This window comes from Pelodiscus sinensis, chromosome 15 (assembly GCF_052426305.1).
Source record: "Pelodiscus sinensis isolate ZL-2025 chromosome 15, ASM5242630v1, whole genome shotgun sequence".
NCBI lineage: Eukaryota > Metazoa > Chordata > Testudines > Trionychidae > Pelodiscus > Pelodiscus sinensis.
In genome coordinates this window covers 15,272,655-15,297,097 of record NC_143066.1, presented here as the reverse complement: position 1 = coordinate 15,297,097, position 24,443 = coordinate 15,272,655, and the positions used below count along the sequence as shown (strand labels likewise).

Here is a 24,443-nt window from a genome sequence, read left to right as displayed (position 1 = left end):
CTCCTCTGTCTATGCTGCTCATGCCCTCAATCGTGTTGCAGGCCCTCATGGGCTACTGAAGCCAGTTCACGGCCATCAAAGTCAGGTGGCCAGAGAAGGCATACGATGCCCACATCTTCTGCAACTCCAGCCTCCATGAGATGATGCACATCAGCACTTTTTTCCCCGATCGCACCATGAGGGTCGGAGACATGGACATACCAATGTACATCATGGGGGTTCGCAGCCTACCCTCTGCTCCCCTGGCTTATGGAGCCCCACACGGGACACCTGGACCAAACCAAAGAACATTTCAATGCTAGGCTCAGCGGGGCCTGCATGATTGTGGCGGGCGCCTTTGGCCATCTGAAAGGGAGGTTCCACTGCCTCCTCACCCGCCTTGACCTCAGCGAGCAGAACGCCCCCCAAGAAATTGCAGCATATTGTGTCCTTGTACAATATATGTGAGAACAAGGGGGAGACATTCCTGCTAGGGTGAGGAGTGGAGGCTAATCAGCTGGCCAGGGCCTTTGAACAGCCACACACAGCTTCCATCCAGAAGTCCATCGGGGAGCTGTGTGCATTTGGGAGGCCTAAGAGAGAGTTTCACACAAGGACTTCAGTGACACTCTCCCCTGGGCCTTCCCATAAGGGGCCGCTGCAGTGTCCCTCTGCCTTCCCTTCCCCATCCCTCTCTTTCTCTGCCTTCCCTGTCCCCTCCCCTTCCTCGCTTCCTTTCCCCTGTTGACACAATAAAGCAGTCCTTTTGTTTTTGAAACAAGGAACTCTAGTTTTGGCTTAATTGGAATAAATGTAACTGGGGAAAGAACCTGGAGGGGGGGAAAGAAAGGGAAGAGGGGCTGAGATCAGGCTGGGAATGGTGCCTGCCTCAGGTTGTCCCACCATGTCATGCACGGGGCCCTCAGTGGCCATGGGGCAGGGGCTAGGAGGAGAAGCCAGAAGGGCAGGAGCTGGGGCAGGAACAGCCTGCAGGTGGCCGACTGCAATGGTGTAAGCTACACACATGGTCTGGCCCTGCTGCAAGAGCTCCTGCCAGCTCATGTGGTGCAGCTCCATGTCCACCTACAGAGACCACTGCAGGGCCTGATGTGCTCCCGCTCCACATCTTCATGGGCTTACCTGTGGCAGAAGCTCCCACAGGGTTGGGGAGGCTGGCACAGGAGGTGTTGCAGGTGCCTCACTTGCAGTTGGTCCAGCTGTGAAGAACAAAGAGAAGGGCAGTCAATCTCAGAAGGCAGGGTGCATGAAGCCTGGCCCTCATCTCTGAGGAGACACTTGAGTCAATGAAGGTGATGTGCTAGAGCAAGGCCATTGGTGTCCTAGACAGCAGGCCCCCTTCCTGCAGGGGCACAGTTGTCCCCGGGGGGAGCCTCACTACCCCCATGTTCTGGGGACAAGCAGGCATGGGAAGATGCCAAGCAGGTCAGAAGCCTGTGGGCAGGAAGGGATTGACAGGGCGGCTTGGCTTCCCTCTGTGCCACTCACATGTCAGGACTGGCAGTGGCAGTGTCCTACAGGGAGAGGAAGGGGGAGGATGCTGGGGGGAGGAGTGTGTGAGCAGCTGACACCACTTGCTACCCTAAATGTTTATATGAACAAGCCCTTATTTAGCAACCACAGAGGGGAAGTGTGTCTGACAATCGAGATAAAGATGACTTCTCTGCCCCAAAGAGCTCACACCTGAAGCCCCAATCCTGCAAATCCCTAGGTATTTGAATAACATTACTCACATGATGAGTTGTCCCATTAGAACACTAATGTGAGTAAAAGCAGGCATTGCTGATAGCTCTAGGCTAAAGTTAAAACGAGAACCACTGGAGACAATGTGCTAAGAAAAACGGTTTCACTGCTACTGATTTATGTTCCCACAACATGTAGAAACATGCATCCTTTTTTTTTCATAAGAGTCTTAACAATAACTGCTACCTCCAGATTATGTGCATTGCCAGTTCAGATCTGTTCTTTGGCCCAAGGCCTGCTGTAAACCCTAATATACACATCGCTTTCTGCTCTTAAGTTGTCAAATTGCATTTAAGCAGGAGAATAGTGTACAAATCAGCACAGAAAAAATAATTTGGTGAATGAGGATACCCTTAAAGTTATTTGGAACCCTGAGCTCAGATGAATGTTGGATCCAGAAACTTTGTTCATCCCATACAAGATCTCCTTTACCTGTCTATGTTCTCATCTGTTAAAAGAGACTAAATACAATTACTACATTCCTAACATTCAAATAACCAGGTGTGTTGAAGCACTAGTTTGAACTTTTCACATTCAGTTAGGACTCCTGCAGCCTTTTACTTACTGGATGTGGGCAAGGGCAGTGCTGATAATGATATATCCTCACACCTAAGATTTCCAATACCCATTCTCAATTGGATCATTTAATGCAAAACAGATAAATATAACATAACAAATAAGGCTTCTTGTGGTGAAATGAGACATTCTCTGTAGTACGTGGTGAAATGAGACATTCTCAAGGCAGTTTCTAAGAGGGAATGGAATCTTAAGATGAAAGTCAGCAACAAACATGCTTGCACAACAAACAAGGAAGATTTCTGACAGGAACTCTAAATTATGAAACAAGTATTAATAACAAAATTCAGCACATGAAAACCAATTTTTAAATAAATACAGCAGCAGTGAAAACATTCAATGGGAATTTAGCCCTACAAACCAAGCATGGTTAGAGTAGGTGATATATACAGACTGTAGAGTAAATACTAGTTCTCCAGAGTTCTGGCTTAAGAACAGACTGTTTGTTTTGTCCCTAAATTGAGCTGGTGCATTTGTAATAGAAGCAAGAAGCCCTATAAGCCAATCTGACTGAAATATGCTTCACGATTACAAACATTACAGCCATCAAAAAAACCCTCAACCTCACTGGTAATCACAGCCAATCAAAATGGCAGTACTGTTTGCAGAATATGGTCTCCTGTACTAGGACCAAACAATGAAGACACTTAGCAAACTTCTTAGTCAATGCTTTTTTGACAGTGCTTAGTCCTGCCATGAGTGCAGAGGGCTGGATTTTTGAGGTCCCTTTCAGTCCTACAATTCTATGATTCCTGCTCCTCCTCCTCCTTTCTAGAGTCTCTGAATGCTGCACAGCTGTTTCACAGTGGTGGGAGGCACTGGGACAGATGGGAAGGAATAGATCAGCAGGGCTGCTGACAGGCAAGAGGTGATGGGGCTCTCTTTACCTCTGTCTTCACAGACAAGGTCAGCTCCCAGACAACGCAGTATGGGAAGGAGGTGGGCAGCTCTTTGGTGGAGAAAGAACAGGTTAAGAACTATTTAGAAAAGGTAGACATACACAAATACATGGGTCCAGATTTAATACATCCGAGGGTACTGAGGGAGTTGGCAAATGTCATTGAGAAGCCTTTGGCCATTATCTTTGGAAACTCGTGGAGATCGGGAGAGATCCCGGATGACTGGAAAAAGGCAAATGTCGTGCCCCTCTTTAAAAAAGGGAAGAAGGACAATCCAGGGAACTACAGACAAGTCAGCCTTACCTTAGTCCCTGGAAAAATCATGAAGGGGGATCCTCAAGAAATCCATTTTGAAGCACTTGGAAGAGGGGAAAGTGATCAGAAATAGTCAACATGGATTCACGAAGGGCAAGTCATGCCTGACCAATCTGATTAGCTTCTATGATGAGGTAACTGGCTCTGTGGACATGGGGAAGTTGATGGATATAACATACCTTGACTTCAGCAAAGCTTTAGAAATGATCTTCCCCAATAGTCTTGCCAGCAAGTTAAGGAAGTATGGATTGGATAAATAAACTGTAAGATGAATAGAAAGCTGGCTAGACTGTCGGGCCCGACAGGAAGTAATTAATGGCTGAATGTCAGGTTGGAGGTCAGTTTCTAATGGAGTGCCCCAAGGATTGGTTCTAGGACCAGTTTTGTTCAACATCTTTATTAATGACCTGGATGAGGGGATGGATTGCACCCTCAGCAAGTTTGCGGATGACATTAAGCTAGGGGGAGAGGTAGATACACTGGAGGGCAGGGACAGGATCCAGAGTGATCTAGACAAATTAGAGGATTGTCTAGAAGAAATCTGATGAGGTTCAACAAGGACAAGTGTAGAGTCCTGCACTTGGGATGGAAGAATCCCATGCATTGTTACAGGCTGGGGACTGAATGGCTAAGCAGCAGTTCTGCAGAAAAGGACCTGGGGGTTACAGTGGATGAAAATCTGGATATGAGTCAACAGTGTGCCCTTGTAGCCAAGAAGGCTAATGGCATCTTAGGTTGCATTAGGAAGAGCATTGCCAGCAGATTTAGAAACACGATTATTCCCCTTTATTTGGCTCTGGTGAGGCCACATCTGGGCTTATTCCTGAGTGGGAATGTCAGAGTTCTGACGTCAGTTTACTTGCGCAAGAACAAGCGGCCAGTGTAGACAGGTAGCAAGTTTTTGCCCAAGAGCAGCTGCTTTCGCACAAGATCGCGCCAGTGTAGACACAGCCTTCATGTGTGCAGGGTCCTCAGTTCCAGAGCCAACTTCTCCCACCACCACCGGGTACGGCCTAACCTGCTGCCAGGGAAGGCGGAAGGTACCGGCTGCTCATGCACCATGAGAGCCTGTCCTGCCAGGCTGGGTCCTACACAGCCCAATTTGCAGCCTGCTCTGCAGGAGCAAATGAAGTAGAGGCCCAGCAGTGGGCAGGACTTTTCCATGGAGAGGGGCAGGGTGCCTCCACCTGTAACTCTGCGGCCCAAGCGGGGCATGTGTGTGAGTTTGCTTTCTTCACCTCCCTGCCTGCCCCTCGGAGATGGTGCTGCAGCCTTGTAGCTGTGTGCCAACCACGAGGCTTCAGCAGCAGCACAGGCTTTCCGCATGCCACTCAAAATCATCTTGCATGCTACTTATGGCATGCGGGCCATATGTTGCCAACCCCTGGTCTAGACACTCTGTAGTCTTGCATCAGTGCAAAGGATGGAATTAGATTGCCTATCAAGCCACCACTGCATAACTGTGTGGTCCCACAAGTCTGTGTTTGTCTGATGGCACCAGAACAGGCATTCTGTCGAAAAGATCTAATGCAACCAGCATCTGCCCAGTGCTCCACTCAAGTGTTTCATACGTGTCTTTGTTTGTGGCCTCCTCACATTCTTCTTTGTTCTGGTAGCTCCTAGCTACTCTCTGAATAAACTGCAGCATATGCTGTGAGGTGTTTGCTATGATTACCACAGCACTTTGCAGCTGAAGAGGGTCCATGCATGTATCCCTTCCATCCATCACAGAGGCGGACAAAGAACAAATCAATCTTCTCTTCACATGGCTGGATGAGGGGAGGGGGCAGGCAGTACACTTCCTGTGATGGACATGTGCCCATCACAGAATTGTAAGAAACAGGCTTAAATAAGAGTATGGAAGTGGAGTCTGAAATGCCTCTGGTGGGAAATGATTTCTTTGGAAACCCTGGCCACCATTCATCACATTCACTAGCAAAATCATTACACATCAGTAAAATTATCTGATTAGATGGACACAAATGTGGACAACTCGATATCTCTCATTCTCTATAAATAGGAGATCAGGAGCTATGTGCTATTTTCCTGGAGAAAGCAGGAAAAAAAACTTCTTGCAAATAGTGGAGAGGGGAGGAGCTTTGCTACACATTGTGACTCACAGATTTGGCTTTCTGACCAATTTCCAGTACCAGCAGAGAAAAGGGACACACCATGGCTGGATTTTTAAACAGTCTAAAAATAGCTGAAACAGATTTCCTGAAATAACTTGGAACCTAGTGGGCAAGGCAACATGACCATCACCAAAGACTGATTAAAATATTTTTAAGGTTTCTTTATTTGCTGAGTAAGCTACTGTGGCTTTGCTCTTGTCTGAATCCTAGATGCTTACTTTTCATTGGCAGCAGCTGAGTACAAATCTTAAAATAGCAACACAGACATGTTATAATACAAACTGAATTTTGACCTTAGACAGTTCCTGCTTATATTGCACAACTTTCTTGCTTCATCATACATGCCACTGACATCAACATGTCTTTGTACTTGGCAGAAAAAATAGCCTGAAGTCAACAAGTATCTATTACCAGAGTAGCACCAGTCTCATTCAACAACAAATTTCCTTTTACAGAACAGGAAAAAAATCACTAGGAACAGGGAAAGTATCCAAACAGCTATGTTAGGTGTTTAACAGCAGAGCTGAAGTTATGAGTTAAAAATCACAGATCAAGCCATTTTTAAAAAGTTCTCTTTTTCCAAAGAATGTGACTTATTTCCCTTTTTCTAACACTGGCCTCACTGTCTTAAGCTGACAGAAAAAGAGCTAGTCAGTTAGACCTTCACCTGGAGTAAGAACAGACTATTGTCAGCTAGCTACCTGTGTCTCCAACCTACAGGCTGGGAAGGAAGTGTAGAAAAGACTCATTAAAAATCGAGAGGTTTGAAACTGTAAGTGTATCAAGAAACAGAGGCACACAGGGTTGCAACAGAGGACAGCAGGTGTAGCTCAGGGTTTGAAGAGTGGGGAATGAAGCATAGGGTCAGGGTCTGCATTAGAAAAGTGGGAAGCTTAGATAGAGCAATTGGAGAGGCAGGAGAATGGTTTTAATACTATAGATCAGGGTCAATTTGGAAATTTAGTAGCTAGAATTATAATTACCACCAAAATCCCATCCCTTTGCTGTCAGTTCCTCTGTCAGTTCCTACTAAAGGTGATAAGGTAGATCCTGCTGATATTGTGTAACATTCAGGGCAGTCTGAGTAAAATTTGACTCATGTTCTTACCATGGCTTCATAGTGAACTGGCAGGAATTGCAATGGAGTTTAGTGTTACTGAACAAATCCAGGACAGATCTTGCTGTCATACCATCAGAGACACTCTCAAGGCTTTCCATTCAGTCTGCAAAAGAAGAAACACAACCATTTCTCTTGTGGACAGAAATTGAAAAGAACAACCTTGATGAGTAAATGTATAAGAAAAGAGTCACTCACAAAGCATGTGACTACATCAAACTTCATCCTGTATTTAGAGAAGTCAGCCTTCCTGAATACATAAAGTATACTATCAAGGCTGGATATATAATTACAGGTAGTTGACATGACAGTGGTGCTCCTTTCATAGTATGAGAATGGGGAAATAATGTTGTGAGAAGCCTACTGCTTAGACTTAATTTTGACTTTGGAAATGAGATATGATACTTTCAGTCAAGGTCCTGTCATATTATATCATTTGTGAAGGTTGCAGAAATCATTCTTGTGAATGCTGCTGAATGGAAACAAGCTTTACAGACTATTCATGCAAACAAGCCCTTTCAGGGGAGTAAATGGCAGTTGAATGGCCTCACTGTCTTTTTATCAGTTTAATGCTTACGGTTTGTGTGACATCACCACTTGTACATGTGCTGATACAATAGTTTTTTCAGCACAGAAAAAAGAATTACCTTAATTATATACGTGACCTGGGAAAAGCAGAGCTGGGATTTATTTGCTCCTCCCTGGTAGAGAGGTTTAAAACATCTAACTCTCGATGGTTCCAAATGATTTATGTGAACTACGTAATTACCAAAATAAAGCAGGTCCATACTCAAAGGCCATTTCTACACTGGGGCGTTATTTTAAAATAACTCCCCTTATTTCGAAATAACAGGACAAGTATCCATACTACCAAGCCTGATATTTTGAAATAATAACTTCTGCTTGTGAATATGGATGTAATAGTGTAGTCAATTAACTGATTAACTGATAAGCAAAAGCTTATTATCAGTTAATGCTATAAACTACATGCATTCTTCCCTGTCAGTATATTTTTTAGCAGGCTGGCCAGCAGCCTGCCTCAGTCCTGGTTTGTGACAGGTCTGGGACCCACCTCTGCTGTGGCTCTGCATTTAAAGAGTATTAAGAGCTAGGTGGGCAGGCAGCCCGGCTCAGTTCCAACTCACACATGGTCTGGGAGCTTAGACACGCCCTCCCCAGACAGGGGCTGCTGCCACCTCTGTATCAGAGGTAGCAGCATAGGGCAACATGCAGCTGGTGTGCGGGGGGGAGCTGTTTTTTAAACTGGTTCTCTTCGCAGACCACTTCCAGCATGGCACCGTGGGTGTGGGGCTGGAGCGCACTGGCTTCGCAGACCACCTCCCGCATGGCAAGGGGCTCCTCGGGTGTGGGGCCGGAGCGCATTGGCTGCTGGCCCTGCCCCCAGGGACTATAGAATAGTCAAGTAATCAATAAGAATTCATGAGGTCACTTGACTATTCAATTAACCGATATTTAACATCCCTACTTGCGAAGAGGAATAGATTATTTCAAAACTGTTATTTCAGGAGTTATTATTTCGAAATAACTCCCTAGTATAGACATAGCCAAACTTACCTGGGTTATTTCCTGACAAGTAGGAGAATATTGTGTATTCACAAGTGGGCTGCATTTTTCTGTTGTTTATAAATGTCAGGGTGTAAACAGAAAACAAAGTGGTAGCTTGTTCCTTTCTCAATTCCCAGAGTTCACTGAACAAGGAGCCTTTACAAACTGGACAAGGAAAAAAAGACACAAATCAAGTCATTAAAATGCTAATTTTACTATTTTCAGATCTTTCACATACAGAACATTCTTCAATGTTCATAAAGCAAACACCCAGTTATTTTTTAAAAACCCATCTGTGGTTTTTAAGGATTTTCTGACTTTCCTTTATTCAAGTTCCTTATGTTTCTGTACAATACTCTTGAAATTAAATCATATTTCACTTGCAGAATCAAGACTATTCAGTGTATAATTTAGATTTAATTATATATTTGCCTCTTACTTGCCAAGTCTTTTTCTATTATTAAAAACAAGAACTTGTTTTGAAACAAATATGAAAAAAGAAAGGGATTGTGCTGAGCCAAAAGTCCATATTTCTTTACCCTCACTGTATGATCTGGAAAGCATCTGGCAGCCGAATCTATTGATTATTTTAAAAAGCTTTTTATCCACCTTTTTAGACTTTAGAAAAGTATTTAGCATAGACAATGAATCTATAACATTCATATTCATTGTTAATGATTTCTTTAAAAAAAAGAAGACTGCTTTGTGGGGAGAGGGATGGGAGAAATGGAATTTACTCTGTCCTGTGTTTGCAGACTTTGCAGTTTGTGAACTGATATTAGCAAGTCTACTGCAAACATGGCTAGAGCTAAGGGCAAAGCTGGGCTGAACATCATGTCTAGTGAAGATCATTTATAGCTTAGCATCTTGCCAAACAGCCACTAAAAAATTATGAATTTTAAAAGTTTAGGACTGAGATTGTTCAGACAAAAGTTGGCAGGCAGATCCTGGTTGCACAGATATTATCCTGGTTGCACTGATTTGAGGACTGCTTACTTTAGTACTGATGAAATCGTTCCCCATATAAGTCCTCATCTTCATAGTTTTCCTTCATTCTCTTCCTTAACTACTAGAAGCAGAGGCACATTCAGCAGTACAAAGTTTTCATTTGTCCACAGTCTTTCAGAAAGAGACAGGACAGCTATATTTGAATTTCTCAAGAAGAAATCTGACAGCTCCCTGCTTCCTGCCCCCAAAAACTACACCACACATTGTCTAGCCTGAAGTTTAGAAGGCTTTACAAATCAGCCTAAAAAAGAACATTTTCATCCCTCTTTCTTCATGATGGTCCCCTTTAATCTTTCTCACAGTTTAATGATTGTTCAGTTGTGATATTTCCTGTGACCAAAAATAATTGAAAAGCTAGAAATTAACATTTGTAAAATTGAGATTCATGGATGAAAGGTGTTACAGAGAAAAGGCTTGCTATTTTCCCAGACTACATAGTGCTGTTTTAGGAGTTGCTATTCTGTATGTTTTCTTCAGTATACAGAATTTCTGTTCAGACTCGGTCCAAGATTCTTGGCTAGCCTTTGTTGGTCCCATTCTCCTACATAATTAGCAGTTTACATTGTTAGAACAACTCTTTATATGGTAATAGCATCTCAGAGTCTCAGTCATAGACCAAGGCCCCATTCTGCCATTGTGAAAACACTTAAGACAGTTCCTGTCCCAAAGGGTTTACAGCCTATGCTGGTTTTTCCCATATTGCTGCCAATGAAAGAATAGCCTGAGCTACTAAGTTCAGATCTAAATCCAAAACCTACAGCGATCCCCAGTCTACACTATCAAAATAATCCCCCTAAGGTCGAATTTATCAGTGGAGCGTCCACACTACCATGCCTGTTATTTTGAAATAATGGGCCACTAAACTCGAAAGCTGTACTCCTGCTTTTCTTGAGGAATAATGCTAATTTCGAAATAGTTTTTTCAAAATATTTCAAAAATTTCTATCACTTTTTTCAAAATAATGTTAGTGTGGATGCTCCAGTGTCACTATTTCAAAATTATTGGCCTCTGGAGGCCTCTTGCAGCTACAGCTCTGACAACTCTGGCCACACTTGGCATCTCTACTGCTCTCCTCCTATTGCAGAGCTCTTAACATTCCTAGGAGCTGGAGACGGGCTTCTCACATGTGGCCACCTGTGAGAAAGACCATGACCTGAGGCAGAGATGAGTGACCCCAATGCTTCCTCAGACCCTCCAATGGTGCCAGCACATCTGCTGCTCCCATGGCAGCCACTGCCCAGGCACACAAGAGAGATCCATCCTGTACTGCTATGGAGATCCTGGACCTCATCGAGGTCTGGAGGGAAGACCAACCTCCAGGATCTCTGCACCAGGAAAAGGAACCCATACAGCTACAGACAGATCGCCGCTAGCCTGGCCAACAAAAGGATCAACCAGGACTCTGGACCAGTGCCACATGAAGATTAAGCAGCTGTGGCAGGCCTACCACAAGTCCAGGGAGCAGAGCAGACACTTTGGGGCAGCACAACACACCTGCTGCTACTATGACAGATTGATGCCATGCTGGGAGAGGGATGAGTCACCGCCTCTGCCGTCATCATTGAGTCTGGCCAGGACATCAGCCTGCAGGAGGGCGGGTGGTGGAGGAGGATGACATCGAAGAGGAAGAAGCCCGCCCTCTTCCAGAAAATTTCCCAGGCTTCAGAGAAACCTGGGGAGAGCATTTCAGGTGAGTTCTACAATTTTTCCTCTCTACACATGGGGGCCAGCGATGGGTTGTGAGGGGCTGAACACTCCTCTCTCAGCCTACTTGGCCTGGGGGTTGCACAACAGCCTGTTCACATGTGTGCACATGGAGTGCTAGTCAGCTCCTTCTCACAAGGTTCCTAAACAGGCCTGCCTTACTCCAGCCTCCATGGTGGAACACCTTCCCACAAGAATCCACCACTAAAGAGTCTGGAGTCATGGAACCACACAGCAGCACCGCACATGGAACAGGGTCATGCCCACACTCAGTCAACATCCATTCCCAGTCAAGTGCAGTGATGTGGAGGAGATTGATCTCATGCATGGGCACACCCCCCACCTCTGACACCATCTACCCAACTGAGTGGGATCCACAGGCAGAAATGTATCCAGGAGGTGCTCATGCAGGAGCAGATGGCCTGCCTGCAGTCCCTCATTCGGAGACTCGAGAATGAGTGCCAGGAGCAGACCGCCGACCAGGATGAACACCAACTGGGAGAGGTGCTGGACTAAGCAGGAGTAGAGGAAAGCTGCCTAGAATCAGCTGGTGTGGCAGCATGATGCCATGTTCTCCACCCTCACCTCAGTGATGGAACGCATGGTGTAGTTTATGGAGTGGGCCACTAGCCACCATTGCTTCTCCTCCAAGGCTCCCCAACACAGCAGAGCTCACTCCATGAGAGGAGTGAGTCTTGTCTTGTGAACCAACAGTGAGGTCATGTGTGCTTGTTCGGATGTGTGCCTCTGTGGTACCCACTAATTACTAACAAATATCATATTCATATATATTTAAATATTATGGAAGAAAGAATGCAGTACTAAAGTAGTCTTTCCAAGTCACAAAGAATGAAAAGAGCTGTTAAGTCAAAACTTTCACCCAAACATACTTATTATTTTGGCTGACCCTAAGTGCCAATGTGCTGTATCATGCCATCAGTTACAGAGAAGGTAAAAAGATATCATCCCCATCCCACACACACTTACCTGCAAAGTTTGAACAATAAGATGTTTTTTTTAAAGACCCGTGCTACGTTTCTGCACAACACCAATAATAAATGGTGACACAAGCCCTAAGCAATCAAACCTCAGGAGAAAGATTTCAGGTACTTTTGTCCCCAGCACCATCAACTTTTAGGCAGCTCTGTTCTTCCCCTCAGCCAGCATAGAGTGTCTTCAGCTCTGACTAATGGCTCGGCACAATGGGATTATGAGATGCCAGGGGATGAACTAGCAGGAGAAACAGGCAGGGAAGGGGGCATGTGTTTACAATGTTGCTTACATTAACATTTGAGGGTCAGCTCAACACATTTTAGGGATTAAGTTTCAAAGCAAACCTGGGACTAGACATGACACAGATAAAAGACAGAGGCAGCGGGGTTCCTGCCCCCAAGGAGCTTAGAACATCTGTTGATTATAATTTATTTTTGCTACCAGGCTCCCTCATATCTCCCAAACGCGAGTGTTGGGACACTCACTGCCAGTCCAGCCCCATGTCCCAATCTCCCTGGCCATGGGCCAAAGGATAAGCTGGCAGCTGCTGTCTCTGGGGAGTGTCTGTGGCAGGGAGCACTCAGGGGTGAGGTTAGATGCTGGCAACCTAATCTGGAACAGGCAGCACCATGTGAATGAACTACCTCCGGAGTATGGGCAGGGCGCTGGCTGCTCTCACCTGTCTCCAGCAGGTTACACAGCACAAACTCCTTGGCTGCTGCCACATCCTACTCCCAGGATACATCCAGCAGCAGGACCCGCAGGTGACAAGAGCCAGAGGCAGCTTCCCACTGCAATTGTGACAGTTCTGGATGCTGGAGCAGCTGCCATCCACCATGTGGCTCCGGTCCCAGCCACTACCCACTACATGGCACTGGCCCTGGATGAGGCCACTGGAACAGCTGCCACCTGTCATGCAGCTCTGGTTCTGGCCAGGGCCACCAGAAGAGCTGTCATGCTCCATGTGGGTCTGGCTCTGGTCCTAATCTAGGCTGCCAGAACAGCTGTCATCTGCCATGGGGCTCTGGCCCACCCTGAGGCTACTGGAACACCTGCCCCACAGCCCTGCAGGTCCAGCCCTGGAGCAGCTGAGCAGCCACTCTGAAGCCCTGATGCGGAGGTGAGTGGGCCTCAAATTCCTGGTGAGCACCCATGCAGGCGTGCACATTAGAGGGAACACTGCTCCCTAAGGGCCGCCGGAGATCCAGAACCTGAGGCAGTGGGACCTATAGGGCAGCCAAAGCCTCCAGACTACCCAGAGGCAGGAGCCACTCTCAATCCCATTCCTGAGGCCCTGCCCACCTCCCCCATTCCAGGTTCTTCACCCAGTCCCAACCCTGTTGAATGTCCTTCCTATAAAGAAGCCTTTTTTTTCACAAAACATAGCTTTATTGTTTGCTCTTGTGACGGGGTTTCTGGGTGCGAACACCGCGCCTCTATCCCTCCGGGGGGGGTTAGAGGGGGCTCTGCGGACCCACCCACCTCTTAACTGTCCCGGGCGTCCCTAGCCCAGTTCAATCGTGGTGCCAGTCGATGGGTGCGATCACCCCCTCTGCCCTAGGTCGGGTGGGGGGGGGGTTCAGCGGACCCACCACCACGTGCGTCCCCTCCCCTGTGGTCCGGGGCGGGGACCCCCCCTGCCCCTCCTGGGCTAGCAGTCATCTGGGGAGAGGGGGGGGTTCGGGGCTGCGACTCAGTCCTCGCCCCGCCCCCGTGCGAAAGTCTCTAGTTCCGAACACCTGCTTCGGGGTTGGGGTGCGTGGGGAGTGGGGGACCCGAGCCCACCCTCACCTCCGGGTCCCAGCCCGGAGCCCTAAGTGGAGTACAGCGTCTAGTGGCTGTCCCCCACGGCAGATGGGGCTGATGCCCGCAACTCGTTTGCCCACGGGCGCCAAAAGGGTCCCACTCCGGGCTGCTTCCACTCCCCGCCAGTCAGCCCCCACAGCCGAGCCGGTGCCAGTTCGCTTACCCCGCCGAAGGCGTCGGGTCCATCCCAAGGCGAGTCGCCAGCTGCTTGCACCGTCTTTTCTCATTGCCCGGGGTACCAGATGTCGGGCCCCCCTGGAAGCCAGGGTGATGGCTCCCTGCCCTTCCCCCTTCTGGGCAGGCCGCTGCCGCCTTTGTAGGCACCAGGGAATGACGCTGTGGGGGTAAGCCCCGCCTCCCCGGCGTCCTGCCCGTGGCCCTCCTCCCGCCGTACGTCCGTGGCCCCGCCCTGCGAGGCAAAGCGCGGTGCTCTGGCCGGGCGTGGCACTGCGGCTTGAGCCTCCCTCCTCGTTCCGCGGCGCGCACCTACCCGCATCCTCCGGCGGGTCCATGCTAGCCGCGCGCCGTTCAGCCGGCTGCTGGCCTTCGCAGCAGTCTCTCCCCCACGGTCAGTGCGGACCCGGCCGGGTCTGTCACAGCTCTGTGGGAGAGGGGAGGAGAGGACAGGGCACAGAAGGGGTGGGGATGAAAGACACACACAGAGAATACAGGGGCTCCTTGTGGAGGAGCACGAGGGAGAGTCCCAGAATTGGCCTTGCCTGAAACGCTCCTTCGAGGCCTATGCAATGAGCACAGCCCCTTGATGTGCTCTCCCTATAGCACTAGTGTCTGGCTGCTCAAATTCCCTGGTCTCAGCCCCCCCATCCTGGCAGAAAAGCCTTCCCCTTGCTTTCACATAGGTTGTGGAGCACACAACAGGCACCACCACAAAGGAGATGTTGTGCTTGCTGAGGTCCAGGTGAGTGAGGAGACTCCTGAATCTCACAGACAAATGCACATTCCATGACCATGTGGCATGTGCTCAGTCTGGTGTTGAACTGCTCTTTGCTGGGTCCAGGCTGCCCATATAGGGCTTCATGAGCCAGGGGAATAAGGGGTAAGCTGCATTGCTCTTGATTATGAAGGGCATGTCCATCTCCCTGACTTTGATGGTGAGGCTGGGGAAAAAAGAGCTGGCATGCATCTTTTGGAACAGGCAGGAAGTCAGGAAGATGAGGGTGTTGTGCACCTTTCCTGACCATCCCACATTGTAGTTGGTGAAGCGACCCTTGTGATCCATGAGGGCCTGCAGCACCATGGAGGAGTGCCCTTCCTGTTGATAAAGTCCAGGGCCAGGATGTGGATGTGTGTGCCATCTATACCCTCCCCCTCTGCTTTGCAGCAGCTCTGGCTCCATGCTGTGAGTGCTGTAGCATTCGCAAAGGCAACCAGAGCAAAGAAGACACATGCCCACTGCATCCCTTTTGCTTCCCATGAGGGAGAGACAGTGGAGGAGTGGTGTGTGAGACACAGCCGTAGAGAGGAGCCCCTGTAAGTATGCATCACAGCTTGCCTGACTAAGCAGCCACTGGAAGTATCCATCCTCTTGGCGTCCTCCCCAAAGTGCTTCTGGGGGCTCTAAGTCCAAGGCCGGCTCCGTTGACTGTGGATGTGCTATTTTGGACTAATTCTAACTTATTTCAAGGCTTCCCCATAATGGGGACATGCTATTTCGATTCTGTTAAATCGATTGTAGTAATTTTGAAATAGTTTCCTTGTGTAGACATGGCCCTAAGGTCAGAGGTTTAAGTTTGGGCCCATCCCTGCCATCAGTAAATCACAGATATAGTTAATATCACAAAGTAAATTTCATCCAACTTAATGAATTTTGAGTATCTACCAAGTATTGGAACTTTCATACAAGTTTTGTCCATTTATTCTAAGGCTGTAATTGAATTAAATTAAATATTGCCCCTGACATAATCTCGCCCAGCTTGTCTTAATATTGTGTTCTCCAGCCCCCCATTTACCAGATATCTATTTAAAGTAGGAATCAGTCCAAACCAATAGTTTTGACAACCTTCCAACTTTTCTGGTCAGATTACAATTCAAGATTGTTGCAACAAAGCAGCAGATCCAGACAGTCCCAAAGCTGAACCTGTCCCAAAGCTGCATCTTTATACTATAGCTCCTGTCCTCTTCAACTGAAGATAATCTGTCAATAGGCAGCCAAAAAGAGCCCTGGCAATAGCCTCCAAAGAAATAGCAGGACTTTAACGTCATGGGGCTTGGCAGCTCTCTCTCTGCTACTGGAAGAACAACAAAGTATAAATTTCTCTCCCTGAGCCTGCATTTAAAGATCACTCAAGACAGACTGAACAGGAAGAAATTATAAGAAGTGTTGTCTTTCATGTGCATTTGTGTCAACTCCAAGATTAGATAACAAACCAAAAAACAACCTCAGTACAAATTGAACAACAAGGTCATTTGAGAAAAGGTTAAGTTATAAAGAAATGCAAATATTTACACTGCTTAAAGATTGCCCATTTTTGAACCGCCAAGCTGTTGCTCAACTAGGGAAAGGATGTAAAGTGATTTTCAGCAGTTTTTCTCTATGTATGCTACTCACAAGGTATCTGAATATGGACATTTTGTACAGATTTTGCATTAATGTGAGTTAAACACTAGGAAGAATAACTGGGGTTTATTTGGAAACTAGAAACGCAATAGGATATGAGCACCCAACTCCCTTAGGACCTTCTGAGAACCCCCATAATTGTAAAAGCAATTGCCTAGCCTGGCTGAAATGCTTAATTACCATGCTGTGCATAACAAAACACCCACCCACATGTATTTCTATGACTATTTGTCTTCAGTGATCAGCATATATCTGCTTTGTTGCAAGAACAATGTAATTACCACAAATGACATTTCCCATATAATACTTCCATAGTAAATCTTTCCCCTCCTCCTTCATCCCAGATGTGTAGGATCTGTATATAAATTAAAAGAAGAAGAAGAAGAAGAAGAAGAAGAAGAAGAAGATTGACTTGGAAAACTGTTTCTGCTTCAAATGAAAGCAAATATTTGAAATATTCTTTGGCAGATAGCTCATCTGGAGAGTTAGTTTAAACGCATTATAGAAGTTAAGACAATATTGCAAACGAGTCAGACACTGAGGTGCAGTTTTGGGAATTTCTTCTTGGCTCTTATGATCCATAACTGCCACTAAAAATAAGCCAGGATTGCAGGCTTTGATAGGTGAAACTTGAGGGCTCCTCTCTACATATTCATGCATGTATCCTGAAAAATTTCTACAGGCAGTCCCCGACTTACGCGGATCCAACTTACGTCGGATCCGCAGTTACGAACGGGTCCTGCCGCCCATGTACTCCAGGGCTTTCTCCGCATCTCCCTGGTCAGCAGCTGAATCAGGACGCCTGGGGCAGAGCAGATGGGGTGCTGCTGGGTTGGTCCAACCCAGCAGCACCCCAGCTGCTCTGCCCCAGGCGTCCCCAAGTCAGCTGCTGCTGAAACTGACCAGAGCTGACTATAGGAAGCCCGAGGCAGAGTTGCTCTGCCCCGGGCTTCCTGGAATCAGCTGCTGATCAGTTTCAGCAGCAGCTGACTTGAGGAGCTTGGGGTTCTTACGTTGATTCTGTATGTAAGTCGGAACTGGCGGTCAGTTTCAGCAGCGGCTGAATCTGGACGCCAGTTCCGACTTACATACAGATTCAACTTAAGAACAAACCTACAGTCCCTATCTTGTACGTAACCCGGGGACTGCCTGTATATAGCTCAGTCAGGATATAGCCTGCACCCAAAGAAAACAAGTATTGTGTAAAGAAAAAGCATTGAGAACTCTCCCAGCTGGTGAATTGAACAGTAAAGTATAGGAACAGCAAAGCTCCCAGTAGGGGTACTCTGCATTGGGATGCAAAAGAAAATCTTACCCACATTTTTACTTTTCTCTCTAAACAGATAGGCTGTGTCTAGATAGCGCCAGTCTAGACGCGGATCTTTCGGAAAATAAAGCCTTTTCCGAAAGATTCCTTATTCCTCTTAAAATAAGGAATAAGGGATCTTTCGGAAAAGGCTTTATTTTCCGAAAGATCCCTGTGTAGACTGGCGCTTTTTTCCGGCAAAGCTCCAAGCCGGAAAAAAGTGGCAGCCATGTTTATGCAAATGAAGTGGGGGGATTTAAATCCCCACTTCATTTGCAATTGCGATGTGTCTAATTTGCATCCCTTTTACGGAAAAGTGATGCAGTCTAGACACAGCCATACAGAAGTTTTTCCTATCATGTGACAGAATGACATCATCAGGATCTCTGGCTGCAAAAGTGGCCAGACAGATGGGGATTGGCAAATGTAGCAATCATGGGGCACAGCCCCCAGTAACCATTCAAAAGTTTTGCTTCATAAAGCTCCAGTCTGTCTCACTGAAGATAATGATTAGAGTTGCTCATTTACTTAAAGCAGAACTCAGTCCCACAGCAGTTTGTGGCAGCTGTGACATACCCGTTGTGTGGGAAAGTTCTCCGGAAAATAAGCTCTTTTCCGGAGGACCCCTTATTCCTATTTGAAAGGGCTTATTTTCTGGAGAATCGCGTCCAGACTGGCGCTTTTCTCCGGCAAAAACCCCGAGCCGGAAAAAAGCAGCAGCCATGTAAATGCAAATGCCGCGGGGGATATTTAAATCCCCCACGGATTTGCAATTCCGAAGTGTCTCATTAGCATCCCTTTTCCGGAAAGGGATGCCAATGTAGACACAGCCAGAATGATTTAAACCCAGGCAGGGCTACCATGCCTCCAAGGAATTCAGGGCATGGAGATGGACTGAACCAAGAGAAGATCTCAAGTAAAGAAAGGGGGGAAAGTGAATCTAATCATGATCAGGGTATTTTTCTTTATTTTGTGGTTTGGATTGAACTGCTCTATGTGAATGTTTGCCTCCCCTTCCCCATTAACCATCTAAGAATTGTTCCCAGAGATTTTCTCAGTATTTTAATTTGTTTTCCTTAGTTGCTCTGTAATATCTAGCATTATTTTGTCAAGTATACCTTTTGTTGTTTTAATAAAAATCACTTTTTTAAGGTGATGGCTTGATTCTTGTGTCCTGGAAAGTAACAGGGGGACAAAAAAAAAAATGTGTGTATTTGCTTGCCTGTGATTGGGCAGTCAGCTACCAGAGACTGCATCTTGTTTTTCTCTTTTCTTTTTGCAAGCTTTTTTTGGGCAAAAGAGGGTTGGCCACTCCAGGGGAGAATTCAAATGTTTCCCCTGGTTTTAGGGATAAATAACTTGATGGTGGCAGCTACCATCAAGTGAAACTGAATCTGGAGGAGTTTTTGTAACCAGAGCCTGTAAAGCAGTGGTCACCAACCAGTAGATTGGGATCTTGGCGCTTTTGACAGGTGATCCTGACAGGTTTGGCCAGGAGGCTGTCAAGTGCTGACAGTGATAGAAATGTAGCCGTGTTAGTCTGGGGTAGTTGAAGCAAAATGCAAGACAATGTAGCACTTTAAAGACTAACAAGATGGTTTATTAGATGATGAGCTTTCGTGGGCCAGACCCACTTCCTCAGATCAAATAGTGGAAGAAAGTAGTCACAACCATATATACCAAAGGATACAATTAAAAAAATGAACAAATATGAAAAGGACAAATCACATTTCAGAACAGGAGGAGGATGCGGGGGGGGGGGGAGGAAGGAAGGAAGGTAAGTGTCTGTGAATTGATGATATTAGAGGTAGGGAGAGTGGGATGTTTGTGAGTTAATGGTATTAGAGGTGATAATTGGGGAAACTGTCTTGGTAATGGGTGAGATAGTTCAAATGTTTGTTAAGTCCTTGTTGGAAAGTGTCGAATTTTAACATGAATGACAGTTCAGAGGATTCCCTTTCAAGTGCAGATGTAAAAGGTCTTTGTGGCAGAATGCAGGTGATTAAGTCATTTAGAGAGTGTCCTTTCTGGTTAAAATGGCAAGAAACTGTTTTCTCTTTGTGTTCTTGTCTGATATCTGTTTTGTGGGCATTAATCCTTTGGCGAAGTGTCTGAGATGTTTGTCCAATGTACATAGCAGACGGACACTTTCGGCACATGATAGCATAGATTATATTTCTGGATGCGCAGGAATATGTGTTCTTGATCTTATAACTCACTTGGTTAGGTCCAATAATGGTATCAGCAGAATGAATATGTGGACAAAGCTGGCAATGGGGTTTGTTGCAAGGGAAGGTACCAGGGTTGGTATTAGTGTGGTATGTCCTGTGGTGGTTGGTAAGAATCATCTTGAGGTTAGGTGGTTGTCTATAGGAGACTATGGGTCTGTCTCCCAGAGCCTCTTTGAGTATGGTATCCTGTTCCAATATAGGCTGTAGTTTATTGATAATGTGTTGGACAGGTTTAAGTTGGGGGTTGTAGGTGATGACAAGTGGTGTTCTATTGTTGGTTTTCTTGGGTCTGTCTTGAAGTAGATGGTTTCTAGGTATTCGTCTGGCTCTTTCAATTTGCTTTTTTATTTCTCTGGGTGGGTAGTTGAGATTTATAAATGCTTGGTAGAGATCCTGAAGCTTCTGGTCTCTGTCAGTGGGATTAGAGCAGATGCGGTTGTATCGAAGGGCTTGGCTATAGACGATGGATCGTGTGGTGTGTTCTGGATGGGAGCTGGATGCATGTAGGTAACTGTATGAGTCGGTGGGTTTTCTGTAGAGGGTGGTGTCTAATTTTCCATTGTTGATTTGTACGGTGGTGTCCAGGAAGTGGATCTCTCGTGTAGAATGGTCCAGGCTGAGGTTGATGGTGGGGTGTAGGTTGTTGAAATCTCTGTGGAATATCTCCAGTGTTTCTTGGCCGTGCGTCCAGATCATAAAGATGTCATCGATGTACCGTAGGTAGAGGAGGGGTGAAAGGGGATGGGAGTTGAGGAAACATTGTTCTAGGTCAGCCATAAAGATGTTGGCATACTGTGGGGCCATGCGTGTACCCACGGCTGTGACGCTGATCTGGAGGTATAAGTTGTTCTCAAACTGGAAATAATTGTGGGTGAGAACAAAGTTACATAGGTCTGTTATCAGGTTGGCAGTAGTGTCCTCTGGGATAGTGTTTCTAATTGCTTGTAATCCGTCTTCATGTGGGATGTTGGTATATAGAGCTTCTACATCCATGGTGGCAAGGATGGTATTATTGGGGAGGTTATCGATGTTTTGTAGTTTCCTTAGGAAGTCAGTAGTGTCTCGGAGATAGCTGGGGGTATTGATTACGAAGGGTTTGAGAAGAGTGCTGACACTTCATCTACCCCTCTCAGCACTGCTGTGTTTCTCCTGCCCTCTGCCTTGGAGGTGCCACCACCCCCAGGAGCCTCCTTCTTGCTGTGCAGTACACGGGAAGAAGAGGAGGTGATGGTGTCAGGGTGCCCCTCCCCTCACCCTGTACCACATCTCCACAGAGCAGATGGGAGCAGAGATGGAGAGAGTTTTCTGGCTTTTTGGGGGGATTTGTACAGGGCCAGAGTAAGGTTAAGTCTGCCTTAGACCCCTGCACCACCATCCAGAAGTCACCTGTGGTAAGCAATGCCCAGCCTGCATCTGAACCCTAGCCCCAGTCCTGAACCCATCCTGCACCCCAAACCCCTGCCCTAGCCCTGAGTCCCCTTGCACTCAAATTCCCTTCCAGATCCAGCACCCTCAACCTCCTCTTGCATCTCAACTCCCTGCTCCAGGTTCAGCTGAGAGCCCCTCCCACACTCCAAATCCTTTAGCCCAAGATCAGAGACTGCAGCCCCCTCCCCTGCACCCCAATCCTCTGCTCCCAGCCTAATAAAAGTTAGTGGGGTTAGGGGAATGGAGGATGGAGTAAGCAGGGGTGGGGACTCAGAGAAGGGGCGGGAAGGAGATGGGGCAAGGGTGTTTGGCTTTGAGGTAGATCCTGTACTGCACTTAATTTCAAAAAGTGCGCGCATGCTTAAAAAGGTTGGAGACCCCTGCTGTAGAGGTAAAGTACATTTAAAGTCTTTGCGGGCCCTCACCTTCTGCACTTGGAGTGCCAGAGTGGGGAACAGCCCTGGCATGGTGGCAGAGTGATGGAATCATTTTGAACCAGGAACACAGACCTCAGGATTTTAGAAGGAAACTTTTTTTTTTCTTCTGTTTTGCTGTTTGGAAGTTTTGGGTGTTTTTTTCTTTCTTCTTTTCTGTTGCTGCCTTGGTGAAAAGCAAAAGATTAACCCTGTAAAGCCAGAGAGTCCAAATACAGACAACCCCTCCCTCCTCCCTCCTCACCCATCCTCCAGCAACCCACCTCACTCCAGTGATACACCAGTCATGCATTATTTTAAATGTAACGAACCAGGGCATGTAAAGGCCAACTGTCCCAAGAGCACCAACAGACTGCAGCTCATCGCACTGAGATCACCCCAAGAAACCCCAAGCCCAGATGCCTCATGGATACCCCCAGAGTGAAGGGAGATTGTGAGTGTGGGCAGAACGGAGGTTGTCATGTGGAGAGACACTGGCGCATGTGTCAGTGATCCACCAATCCCTAGTGGACCTCACACTCGTTAACCCAGAGGCCCAAGTCACTATTCAACCCTTTAAGGCAGATCCTTTTGACCTGCCTACCACAGAGTTGCCAGTTGCAATACAAGGGCTGATCAGGAACTTGTACTTTTGCTGTCTATGATGATTATCCCATTCCTATGCTGGTGGGAGAAGACCTAGACAACCAGGTGAAAAAGGCTAAGAAGGTGAGAGTGGTCACTCGCAAAAAGGCTAAGCAGGCCTCCACACCTTAAAACCATTTCTGAGCCACCCCCCAGGGACCAATCTGCACCCAGACACCCCAGCACTGGAGACTCAGACTAAAGTGGCAGATCCAGACCCCAGACCAGCAACTACAACAGCAGCAGTGGATCCAGTTCCTGAACTTCATGTGGAACCAGCCCAAGAGCCAGAATGGGTACAGCAGCCAGTGCCAGGATTGGAACCAGCCTTAGAGGGTGCCACAGAGCCTGTAGCAGCAGCTGAATCTGCACAAAAAGCCCTGCCTGAGCCTGCAACACAACCCCGTGCACCAGCAGAAAATGGTTCCTCGCCCATAGAGATACCTGCCTCACCTGCATTGTTTCCAGAGGGACCAAGTCCACAACCCAGCAAGGTACCGACACCTCCAGCATTGAGACAGCAGCTCTGGGCAGAGCAGGAAGCAGATGAGAGCCTCGAGGAAGCTTGGAGGGTGGCCAGAAGTGACCCACTGCCTCTCAGCTGTTCTAACAGGTCCAAGTTTGTGGTAGGAAGAGGACTTTTATACCGAGAGTCTCTTTCTGGTGGGCACAAAAAGAATAGTTGGTAGTTCCAACTAAGTACTGGGAAAAGCTTTTAAGCTTAGCCTCTAGGATGCTGGGGTGAATGGAACCAACGACCGGTTGAGAAGGTCATTTTACTGGGAGGGAATGGGCAAGGATGTGGCTGGCTATGTCCAGACTTGTGAGGTGTGTCAGTGGATGGAGAAGTTCCAAGACCAGATCAAGGCACCTCTCCAGACCCTCCCCATGACAGAGGTCCCATTTCAGCAGTAGCTATGGATATTATGGATTTCCCTTAAAAGACCTCCAGAGGGAAACAGGACTTATGTAATTAGTATAGCAAGCACACTGAACAGCTGTTTCTAACCAAAGCAAACATGTGAATTTAATCATGATCTCCATACACATCAATGAGGGACCTGGCAGCAGCTTTATTACTGTATGAGGTCTAATTCTAAGCTGCCTTCTATAGCTTTAAGATCATAAGCAAACTTCCCACACAAGGCAAGCACACATAACACTGAGTTCTCACTGAGGAGAGACTAAAAATTGGCCGGGGACATGTTACTTACAGTATATGGGAATGCCATAAGTAGCTAATTTTGCATCTGAGGCAAGAATATAAAATTGCACCCTCTCGTGTATATATTCATAGTAGTTATTTTGTAGAAAAAGGGAAAATAAATAATAATAATAATAATAATATTAATATTAATAATAATAATAATAATACAATGTGTATTTATTATAATTATGAAAGCTGCATAAACAATCAATTAATACATAGATACATATAATTATAAAATATCACCATGTCAGCTACTATTAGGTATTTGTTTATAATTGTACTTTGCTTGCTTTTAATGAGGCAAACTCATCAATAATTGCATTGAAATTAATATTATTTACTAGCTCACGTTCTTTTGATAAAATGGACATATTTAATAATCTTTCCTGACCCATGGATGTTCGATGGTAATTCTTAATTAATTTTAGTTTACTAAAACTTCTTTCCCAAGAAGCCACAGTCACTGCCTTGTCCCCTTGGTTTGGGTAGCACATTCAAAGCACTTGCCACTAGTGGCTCAGCAGCATGGGCTCCAGTTTTTGGAGGGGAAACCATGACTCCAACAGGCTAAGGGCCTAGACCCTGACCCACAGAACCCAGAGATCGTAGCTTCCAGACCCCCAGCTCTAATCACATACCCCTAAGACCTAGAACCACTCCCCTAGCAGAGGTGAGACAAAACCCAGTAGACAAAAACCTGGCTCCCAGACTGACATCCCCACCTCACCCTCTGCACCTCTGTCCCTGTGCAGGGTAATCTGAGCCCATTCTTTCCC

At 46.7% G+C, this 24,443-nt stretch overlaps 1 pseudogene; it reads left to right on the top strand.

Moving 5' to 3' along the window:
• Positions 1-10,964: 10,964 nt before the first annotated feature.
• LOC149523550 (uncharacterized) lies at positions 10,965-23,146 on the top strand (annotated as a pseudogene).
• Positions 23,147-24,443: the final 1,297 nt, after the last annotated feature.